At 32.3% G+C, this 12,560-nt stretch overlaps 1 protein-coding gene across 1 annotated transcript in view; it reads right to left on the reverse strand.

The window, feature by feature from the left end:
* Positions 1-4,263: 4,263 nt before the first annotated feature.
* Positions 4,264-12,560, reverse strand: part of LOC125069271 (mitochondrial cardiolipin hydrolase-like) — a 142,313-nt gene continuing 134,016 nt past the window's right edge. Inside the window, exons 8-9 of the mRNA XM_047678705.1 lie at positions 9,373-9,376; positions 4,264-4,275 (exon numbers count right to left, since the gene is read on the reverse strand). The gene's annotated coding sequence lies outside the window, so the exon portion shown is untranslated. The remainder of the gene's footprint in view (positions 4,276-9,372; positions 9,377-12,560) is intronic.

Here is a 12,560-nt window from a genome sequence, read left to right on the forward strand (position 1 = left end):
TTCTGCCACATGTGTATTCCGCCAACCCGCATTGGAGCAGCGTGGTGGAATATGCTCCAAACCTTCTCCTCAAAGGGAGAGGAGGCCTTTATCCCAGCAGTGGGACATTTACGGGCTGCTAATGCTAACGCTAATGCCAATCGAAGGCGGAATAGAGATAAACAAACCTTTGATTTACATATTTCAAGCGATTTGCTAAATGCTCTGATATGTTGAACACTACTAACAGCTCTTGATTAATATATCTTAATTTATAAAACAACACTATTCCAAATAAAGTTTCGATAATATAACATCGATGTTCAAAACGACAAATGTCGCATATTTCGCCTTTGCCTCTTATTTGCTTTTAATCTTCTCTCGTATGCTGCAATAGCTCAACTGTATACAGCCAAATAATCAATCCTTACCCCTTGGTCTATAATAGTATTCATGTGTTCATTAGTAATTCTCTGAAAATAATTAAACAAAAAAAAAACATTAAAACAAAGAAATATACAATAGCAGTTCTTGTCTCTTCCATATCTATAAATCCAGGTCAAAACTTCGAAAGACCTACCCGCGCGATAAGTGGTCGAGCCCGCAAACCGTGGCCTGAACGACGGAGAAAAAAAAAAGGCATTCGCTCCAGATCAAATGAGACGAGGAACTGATCCGATCAGCCATAATTACACACGGCCGAATATTGACGATTTTTCTGAGAAACACCTAGAGGTAAACTGAATGCTTTCATATTACGTTAAATTAAGAGGTTTTTTTTTTTTAAGTTTTAATGTTTACATCTGTAGTACTACGTTACAATTTTCATTTACAAAACCAATACTTACCGGCGTTGAACTTTTAATTCTGAACTATTATTTCAGAACGTGTTATTTGAATTACTGTGAGTTTCCACAACACGTTATAAGCGTCCATATATTTCGTGATAGTGAAGACATTTAAATTTCTAATGATCGATCAATTTGTTGCACAAATCGAAAAAGTTAACATTATATGTTTGTATGTTTTTTCTTGTAAAATATATTATGTTATGCTATGCTATTATGGTGAACATGACTCTGTTGATAGTCTTATTATATATGTATGTATAGTCTTAATACTAGAATGAGATATATAATAAATTGCTTTTCGTACCCAACAATTATTTTACCGTTAAACAACAACAAAATTACTTTTTACTTTAGAGGGGAGATTTGGAGCTGACTCCATCACGCTGCTGCAATGCGTATTGGTGTTTGTTTCTGTACTTTGTTGTCGAAAAGAGTAACTACTAGGTTTCTTGCCGGGTCTACTTAGTAGAACCGTCCGAACAGGGTAGCATTTTATTCTTTTACGACGAATTAAATATACTTTAACGAGCCTACTTGTATAAATAATATTTTTATATTAATTTTGAATGGAATAGAGATTGGTTGAACGGTAGATTAAAAATTACTTCCAATAAAAAACTTTAACGGTTACTTCAACTTTCGTGGTAATTGAACATACAATATAGAAGTTTACTAATCTGAAAAAGATATATCTTTTTATATATAAGGCCAGCTCACGTCCCAACTTCGCACGTGCGTAATAATAATTTTATTCTCTTCACAAAGTCTTAAAGGATCTCCTTAAACACTCCAAAACTCCATCAAAATCGCTCCAGCCGTTTTGGAAAAGTGCAGTGGCATACACGCTTACAGAATAACTATATTATTAGTACATAATGTATTATTGATATATATATCATCCCTGATCCAATCTGATGTGTAATCAGAATCTATTTCTAACCGCAAACTTAACAATAGCGGCGATACTACGTCCATCGATACTATATTATACTAAGACCAGCAAATAGCAGAAGTGGCATAAGCCTAAAAGTGAAATTTTACACACACATAAAATTTTGAAATTGGAATAAACGATATCACTTTTTTTTTAAATTATCACAAGATAATAGTAAATATGTACTCCGCCAACATATATATGTATTGTTTAGTAAATAATTAGATGTTGAACGAATTCGTTCGAACGAAACTTGATGTACATCCTTTCAACTCTCATTGAAATATTATACATGATACTAATTTGTAAAGTGTTATTCGATGTTTACTTAACAAAACTGCGATGTCTATGCTTATATTTATGAATGTATAATATCATTCTAATTTATGTATAATATTATACAAAAAAGATGAGTTTTGTATAGATGAAAACATTCACAAATTGATTAGTTAATTTGAATTTATTTGTGTTTTTATTTTGATTTCCAAAAAAATATTCATGTCGATTTATTAACAAGCTTTTATTATTATTATTATTATTTTTTAATTTTGTCTTTTATTTGTGCCAAGAGCACAGATTATTTCGCCAATGTCACGTGCGAACAAGCTTTTATAATCTTCACCTGTATTCAATTGAATCTTTTAACATTTATCAAGGACTTACGACAATACAACAGTTCGGTAACACCGAGTTGATAACTATAAAACTATAGCTTTTAAAGCATATCGTATGTCACGTTACAAGACATAATAAATAACGACTATTAGAAGTAGATTTCTAATATTATTGTTAGATATCATTTTTATAATTCCCTGTTCTGTCTCTGGTTCCCAGGGTAGCGACCGAAACCACGGCTTTGATAATATAATCTCTTCACACGGGACAGGTGAAATGTTAAAATTTTACGTTTTATATTACATTTTTTGAAGTTCGTTCCAATGTACGCTCCGTGAAAGTTTATAATTACGCAAAGCGTGACTTAAATCTTATTTTATAATATACAGTTATTATTTTTTAAGTATCCCCCCCATTGGAAAGTTTACACTTTTCGATAATCGATGCAAAATAGCCGATTCGAAAAGAATACACTCAGACGTGCGTTCAACCGTCGAAAGAAATTCAGACTGATTAATTTATAAAAAAAATTACTTGTATCATTATATCATTAATACAACACCTTTACAATAAGGAATCGACATGCTGTATAAAAACTTAATTATCAATCAGTAAATAATCCACCGCTGGACGAAAGCATTTCTCTTTGCCGCCGACCACAAAAGTAAATTGAAATCTGAAAAATCACAATGAAAAAATATCAGCGATGTCCCAGAATTCAACTGGCGACCTCGATTAAGATCCTTCTATCCACTGGGCCATCTCGACTCAAATGTATTAAAATACATAAACAAAAATCAACTATTACTGGATGTTTGTATACAGTATTGCAAGGTATCAATACGGATGCATATGTTACAAAGTTGACGATTATTTTACGACACCGCGGCATCTGAGAAACAATTCCCTTGCAAAGGGCCTTTTTAACTTGAACCAGTTGGCCGTACATTGACCCTGCGCCTGCGCAGGAATTCGGGCTGATTTCGGAGCGAAAATCGCACGTCGTAACGTTGTTTTTGCCCCACACATTATTATTAATTGGATCACTGACTTGACCGAAGGCGATCGTTAAAAAACGGTCAAGACAGATCGATGAACATTTGGTTCTGTTTATTAATTTTATTCATTTATAACTACATAGATAATAATTTATTGTAAAAAATAGTTACAGAAATATGAGGTTATTTTTAATTTTAAGCGGATCCAATTGAATTAAATTTTATTAACAGTGTTTGTTTCCAATGTAAAAAAAGTTGCAATTCTATTAATATTTGAATTAAAATAAGTTAGTAAAGTAATAAACTCTGTAATTATGTTAATTGAAAGAAACCGTATCGAACCATTCCGTTTCGCTATTGATATACCGAACACCAAAATCGATTCTTAGTTTATAACCCAAATAAATCAGAAAGTTCACACAATGCCCGCCGAATAACATTATCGATGTCCACCCTGATTTAGTAGTGTAAACATGTCAATTTGTACGCCAGGTTACGTCGGTCGTTCTCTACGCTCGGCGGACACACTTTATGAGGTGATTTTGATTTTGTCGGGTTATAAATTTCGAGTTAATACTTATTTGCATTCTCATAGAGTAAAAATAAACAGTAAGCCCATGCAAATATAATTAAAAAAAAAATCCTTTCAAAAATGCATTGAAGTGAAGACAGTTACTTCTCGTTACGTATTTCACATGAATATGCTAAGATAATGATGATTAATAATATGAAAATAAAGACAACAATTTAGATTAAATCTTTAGTGCTCGTAATCCGTTGGAACACAATGAATTTTATATGTTATTCAATTCAATTGTACATTAAACAGTAGTCAACGCATACATAACGCGGGACATTAGCATTATCGTATTTAAATCACGATTTAGACGCTCTGCCGCTTTTTCGATAAAAACAAATCGTGTTAGTTGCGTTCGGTTACCCAGATGATTATCTTTTGTAAAATAAACTGAAATTATAATTTTATACTTATGGAAACTGCAAGAAGTTGATTCGCTATTGAAAATTAAAATTAAAAAGATTTTTATTAATAGATTCCAAACAAGCCAAACGACAAAATAAACTCGGCCAAACGTGAGTTCGGTCAATTTATAATTATTAACAATCAAATAAATGTATATGTCAGACGGTTAATTAGAGTTTTAATATGAATTAGCTTGAGTCGAAAAAGTAAATCGCCAACGATTAGACAGAATCATTGAACCACCGAACGTCAGATCGTCATTGTCAATCGTGTGTGTATCGCGTGCCTAATATTTTCGTCCAGTGACATTACTGGTATTATTTAATCTGTGGTCGCATTTACCGCGCGATTCTCGGAAGGGCCGGAATGTCGGTGTTTCGTTTATTAGTTTAATGAGTGCATTTTTTTATTCCCTCTGCACTTATCATGGAGTTCGTGGCCCTCCAAACTGTAACATTGTTCTTTCATCACATACGTATCATGTTAATGATAGCGATCTTTTTACATCAATGTATACAGTTCGATAAAAGCACACAATGATTGTTTTAATTATTATTATAATTCGAAATTCAATTTTTGTAGTTCTATTTTCAAACAATTTGACATTAATAACAAATCTTACAAAATTGAAAAGGTCAATTACCTGTGTAACGTAACATTTAAATATTCATTTCATGTTTATTATAAATAAATGTTTGATTAAAACTTAATAACCAAATCGTAGTTGGTCGTCGACGAGGTGTATTAACAAGCGATTCATCCTGAATTTGATGAGTTAGTCAGTGAAACTACTGGCTTATGAACAATGGTAATAACTATAAAAAATATAAAATTATAAATAAAATAGAAAAGCCACGCCCGCGTCTACCAGTAAAAAACAAAATAAGAATAAAAAAAAAAACAAAAGGACAAAATCAAAAAACGAACGAATTTATAGAAAACAGAATAATTTAAGTAAAATAAAATACAATATATCTCGTAAGTTATTTTGTAAGGAGACTTCCAGATACACCCCATTTTGGTAAAACACCTTCGACTATTTACATTGGCATCGACAGTGGCAATGTTCCACTCACCATGGGAGATGAACTAGTACCTGTAATAACATTATTTCACTTACCACACTAGCCAGAAGAACCTAGCCTATATACAAAGTAAATAAATTACTGTTTGGTGGTAGAATTAAATGGCAAGGGCCCGCAGACGGACCTGCCCATAGCACTATTACAGTTAAAAGTTTCTTATCTATTTTACTGGTTATGTTTAGAATACCTTATTAATATGTAAATTAAACAACCATAGAGTAAAAATTTACAGTACGATTTGCACTACAAAATAACTTGACAGACAGGCCAACTTTATAATCTTGGTGTGCGTGACCAAACATCATACTTTATTAGTGTGCATACATACTTAGTGGCCAACTGTAGCTTCAATATTCGTTAACATAATAAAATCAAAGGATATTGTTTGAAAATCGAACAAATTAACGAAGAATTAGCTCTTTATAATAGTATAAATGTTATTATTTTATTACTTAATCAACTCAGATAACGATTTATTGTTACACAATGAAATGAAAAACGATTACAATGTATAACTGCTAATATTAATCAGCTTTACAAAATGTATACAACAATGAAATATTTATTTACAACGTTATTTCCAGACCGTTTTTTTAGTCGTCTAATTTTAAATTTTAAATCTATGGCAATGAATACACACCGTGTCGATAGGCTGCCTGCCTGCGTGCCTCCACGGGTGATCGAATTCGATAATCACAACATATATCACTAACTTGCCGTCAGTTTTTTTTATCACGCGAGACTAAGTTAGGCCTATTACATACTTAAACGCGTCAATAAGGTAACATAAGATCATAATTATCTTTTGTATTAAGTTTTATTAACACCGTTTTTTTATTAAAAATAAACTCGAAGCATTCACATCGATACTATTTTACAAAAAGAATATAAAATATATTTCGTTCAACATTAAATTGTTTTATCAAGCAGAACTTTAAAAAAAAATAATTCGTAAAATGGAAGGTACCTTATATAAAACTTAGAATAGATAATGATAAAGTTAGCACCGCTTGTAAACCGCGCAATATTAAAATCAAAATACACCCCATTATGTATCCAAATGTAATCTATAAAAACCACGGTAGTCCGGAAGAGCTTACCGGTTTCATTAATATGTTAATATCAAGCAAAAACCCGTGAAACATTACTAGATTAAAGTATTTATCCAAGCAGAAACTTAAAAAGGTTAGCCGCACCGTTTTATTAAAAAAAAAAAAAACATAATGTAAAGGCTAATTTCTTTTACTGCATGTAAATAGGTATGTTTATAATTAGGGTTAGTCGCTAATATTGTCTTAAAGGTTGCCAGCATTACAATTAATTAATAACTTAACCTTTTTACAATACTGCATATTAAAATTAATAAAAGGGGTAATTTTAATAAATAATGAGCACATTTAAGAATGTATGCCTCGCATTCGAACGTCTACGTGTGGCGTCGACATAGCAAATGTTCCACAGATAATAATAAAAAAGTAAGAAATGAAGTGCCTTTTGGACAACTCACTTCTGAAGTTTAAATTGAATTTGACGTACGTACTGCAAAACAGATGACTACGACAAGTTTTTAGATTGATTATACGAAATTATGTAAATGCAAATTATTAATCCTCTAGAAATCAGAAAAGGTGTTCTGTGGTAAGTACAGGAGCGGGCGAAGGTAAAGACTACGGGGTACGTATTTATTAAGTAGTTCGATAGATATGTCACATTGTTCTGTAATCCCAGGACACCTCCTGGTTCCTGGTAACGTCATAAAATATCCTCTTTGAGGTCAAGAAAGCATTTATAAATTTTAATTATAAAGTATCCGTTTTAAAATTAATTATACGTAAGACTTTCAAATTACACGAAGAAATGTATAACGTATTTAATAAACATACCAATTAAATCAATTTCAGTTATGATTATGTTAAATTATCTAGATTTATAAAACGTTATTCTGTATTGCCACTCTCAAACGAACCTAATTACTCCACTTTACAATTACCTATCTTTAAACACTAATTGCTTTTTGGAGTGGCATATCAACTCTTGCGTTTCACATGTCCAAGATTCTGGGAGCGGTGCCTTTAATGAGACGCCGCAAAAACGCCCAATTACCCGCGACAACGGACTACGTTGCCATGGCAACGGACACAACAAATAATTGGCCCAACGGGTCTTGATACAATCGCCCGGGGCTATCGTGCACTGCGGAATATTTCAGGATTTTCTAAACTAGCTCTAAAACTCTCCGATGATGGATTTTTTATGCTTCCTGTCATTCCTAATGATAATAGGATGCTCTACAATCTGCAAACTTGATCGTTTCTAGCTCAGTGCGTTTTTCAATTTACCGTATAGTATTCAAATCCGAGATTGAGTGCTGAGTGGGAGAACTGACTAGTATTATAGATTCAAAAACCAAAAGCACAACACATATAATTCGGTTTCAAAATACTTAAATCGATGTGAACGAAGTAACGAACGATATTTAACAACTAAACTGCATAAAATCAGTTTATTTTTGATGTGAAATAAACAAAAATAAATTCGAAAGACTTGTTTAATTAATTCCGCTCTTTTATCTTACATATGTATAAAGGGGGGATCTAATTACAAAATTCGCACTGCAGTGCGCAAAGGACCCACTCGGCACACTTGAATGCATTCCACCTGTGCACAAGTTCCAAAGACCTTACGAATTCAAATCCTTTTGCATCTCATTCCGACGTTAACCACTGAAAGGGATAGGGCGAAGTTCGAGCATGGTTACCGTATGTATTTTCATGGCCACCTCATCAGTCATATTTGCCGTGAATATAAAATATGGTCCTGTTCGCGGTCCGCTTTGCATTAATTAGTTCGCCGTTTTGATAAATGTACACGACATGCATACTCCTGCAGATAACATCTTATTTATTATAATTATTTTAAAAACGTCATAAATCAAAATCTGCTTTTGTTCCATTTTTGTATTGTTTTCTTGTCTTTTAATCAGTTATTACGAAATTCAATAAAACTCGTTTGATCGTTGCCTAGCATCCGTTTTTACCCAAAATATTCTATTTCTCTACTAATTTTACCAGATCTTCAAATAACCATTGATAACATCCAAGTTCATAAAATTTATAATATTAACGCCATATGGTTTTTTATTTATATTGTCCAAAATAAATTCAATAAATCCCCTTTTGATTCGTTTAAAATTATGTAACTGTGTAATTAAATTGTTATATCTTAAAAAATGGCATCTCATTAACAAATTCATTCTTTCAAACAAATCTATTTGAATTCTTTCGCATATCAAAATGAGTATAAATTTTTTATCGTTCTTAACATAACAAAAAATATAACGAACAGAAAATAATTAACTAGAATTTATTATAATTATACATGAATATTAAATTAGAGGCTTTATTATACTTTTCTGTGTATTGTAGATAAGCGTTCCTTGACTTATGTTCTATAATTAGAGGAGATTTGACGCAAGTCTGAAGACGTGACGCTACTGTAATCACTGAGCCTGCTTGTAATTTTTAATCACCTTAAGACTTAAAAAGAATATTTTAAACTCTACTCATATGTAAGAAGGTAGGTTTTCGTTTGATGCACCATTAGAAATAGATGGTGATTGTTTTAAACGTAGCAGTGACGATGACAGCATTGCGTCAGTTTGGGCGAATTTTCAAAGCAGAGTTTACGTAGGATGTGCGTAGTCTGATATGTTTGTTGTATGTAAGATATTTATGACAATAAGTAGAGAGCGTTAAAAGAGATATTGCCGTATTTACTTTACAATAAGATTAAATAGGAACCCTAGTATCCTAAGTCAAGCTTGTTGTATTTTATATTTTTATTTACAAAGATTATTATTTATAAAGTTTTTATCTTCATTTTCCAGTAGTTAAATACTTACAATATTTTAGCGTGTGTTTACAGTTACATCTCTCATCTCATCTCATCTGTCATACGTATCTTATGGTTATGTTATAATATGACCTAGTTCTTCCATATTTTACGAGATACAAACCTTTTAGCATCGTTTTGACTCACTTATTTTCTCAAAAAAAAAAACTTACAAGTTTTTACAAAAGTAAATTTTCTTGTTACTTAATGCTTACATTGAAACATTTTTGCCAAGAGTTCGTGGATTTTGCCATCGTCAAATATTTACTTACGTTTAAGGAACGCGTCTTCGTTCTGACGTAGTTAGCAAGTTTTCGTTGATACTTCAATCGATGCTCAGGATAAATATTCATATAATATAAATACTAGTTTTCATTTTTTTCGTTTAATTGTTCCATGGTTTTCGTGGTCACCTAACATCGCTTGCCACCCACGGCTGGGTGAAGGAACTCAAACGAAAATATTACCACCAGAATCTGATCTCATCGCCTTAGGAACAGCTATTTCTGGTCCACCCAGTTACATTGATGATTTGATGGCATTTTCCCAAAGTACAGTACCGGCTTGTTTTATTGTTTTATTTTTAAATAGAAACCTAATAAAAAATTGGTGATAAATATTAATTGAAATATTTTCGTGTTTTGGTCGAATTAAAGTAATGACTAATAGCTGGTTAAACAAATTTATAATTTAGCAGTTGCTCAGTTTCACCTTCTCGTTTAGTCGAAGCGTATTTATTTTCCACAAACAAAAGTCCATGTTTTATATAACGGTTAAATTGTTATGTAAGTAGTGAAACTGCTATACACACATTTGTAAAGAAGTAACTCTACATCATAAACGATCAATATCAGCAAACAGCAAGCATTCCACAACGCTAATAATAACTTAAAGAAAATTGCAACCAAAATCAGAAATGCAGCAAAACGTTCGTTGCAAAAAACTTCGGCGAAGTTTCTCGTAACGGCCGAGATCAATCACGCGTTCATTAATGTGCCGCGGGTCCTGCTGGGGTCGATAACCAGGGCAGTTTTGGTACGTAGGCCAGTCTACCTGACGACTTTTGAGACACGTGCGACGATCGTATGTGCGATAATAGTCATTCTTATTTAATTTATAATTGTTATGTGACTTTTGAGGCCTGAGATATTTTTGATCGTTTTTTTTTTAATATTTAATGTTACTGTAGCAAAAAATGGTTTGATTTATCTTGATTAATTTTCTTGATACGTGCGCTATCGTAAGTTTTTAGAACTTTGGGTGTGTTTTTAATTAGGTGTCCTAATTATATTAAATATAGATTCGTTTATAGTACAAATATTTAATAATATGTTAGTATTTTTATATTTTAATTTGGTGTGAAATACAGGAGTACATTTTAAAGTTTATTTTTTTTTATGTATATAGTATAAAAATATATAACTAAGGGTCGCACATTAATTTAGTGCGCGCTAAAATGTCTCAGCGTGGGATGTCATGCTTTCCTTTATCGTATCGAGCGCTAATTTTAATGAGACTCGATATTATTCTCATACTCTGTGTGGATCGGATCGCGATAATTGGAATTCTTTACCAAAATCAGTCAACTCCGATTTTTATGTCACTTGAATTATAATAAATAGGCTTTTTGCTACTCTTGGCTTTCCTCGTGTGAAAGTAGTCTGTACGTATTTAATCAGGTTGGAGTATATTTACCCATGACGATTTTATGGATGGGATGATGAGTCGAGAGTATATTGATAAAATGGAAAACATTTTTAATATTGTAATTTTTAATATTATAATCCTGCAGCCTCTCCGATCCGAAGATGGTCATCGCAGTGATTTTAGTGAGTAGGAATCCCACAAAAGCCTGTACCCTCATAAGTGCTCGGGTTCCTTTCTCAAGGTTTCCACTTCGTGTAAAAATTGCCTTACCGAAGTAATATTAAAAATACCGAAATATTAAGAAATCCTATGCAGGCATTTTAATAAAGAGAATCTCTTATAGATAACGCATGTTGATTCTGAGTGATTGAACCCGGCACCACTGAATTAATGTTCTTAAAGTGAATTTATAATTCATCTCTTGCTCACCAGAAAACCACGTACCATGTGTATCCACTCTCCAATTCGCAGTGAAGCAGTGTGGTGGGATAAGTTCCAAGCCATCTATTTGAAAGGGAGAGGAGACCTTTGCCCAGCAATACCAGGTTAACATTTTTAATAAAGATATCGCTACTTTTAATGCAAACCGTCGTATGTGTAAATTACCTCATTAATAAAAAAGCATAAGAACTGTATATATCCTTATGTTTTATAACTCTCTTCTATGGTAACTAGGGTATAACGTACTATTTAGAGCAATCATTATCTTCATTCAGTAAGACTAAGATTAAAATTCATGTTCACAAAGCTCTGAAATTATGACATGTTGTAATTTATATGAAAACTTAATATAACCCTTTGAGTGTGTGCGTGCAAATGATTGTGTTTGTAGGTGCGTATATATGTTCGCCAACCATCTGGAAAATTATAGTAAGTTAGCTTATAAGATATCATCAGTGTGCTCCTTTACCCATGTGACAGATAAAAAATAATCTGTCCTTATGTAATGATTACATAAAAATTAACTTATCAACTCGACTTCCGTAAGGCCGAGCACGTTCTCAATTGATACTAAACACTTTATTTATCATTAACGGCCTTATAAATGTTTTTGGTTAAACATTCGTTTATCTCTTTCCTTCATCATTGGTTCGACATTCGTAAGACAGAGACACGGCATTGTTTTTTTAGTAAACAATAAACATAGTCAATTACAATCACAAGAGGTATTAAGACAAACGAACAATATTTGATATCGAATAATAAGGTTTGTTTATTTTTTTCCCTCTTCGCTTGGAATAGGTAACGTAAGATACATAAGATTATTATTAAAGTATATGCAAAATTAACTATGTGTGTCTGTTTGCTGAGATAGAAACGATCACGACGAAACAAACCAATCGTAATAGCGGTAGGCCTGACGTGAGACGTATGAAATGTCATATTTATAGAAACATATAGATTCTACAGGATGTTATACCATCCGTGTTAAATTCATCTTAAATTGGAACCATTGAAACAACGAATTCTCGAAAAATATATCCAACTTTAAAGCGTCTCTTCAACCAACCGAACCTTAATTAGTTAAGGCATTTCTAAATTGTAAAATAATGAAAGTAACTGAAATCTTTTGAACAT

Source organism: Vanessa atalanta, chromosome 15 (genome assembly GCF_905147765.1).
Source record: "Vanessa atalanta chromosome 15, ilVanAtal1.2, whole genome shotgun sequence".
Classification (NCBI taxonomy): Eukaryota; Metazoa; Arthropoda; class Insecta; order Lepidoptera; family Nymphalidae; genus Vanessa; species Vanessa atalanta.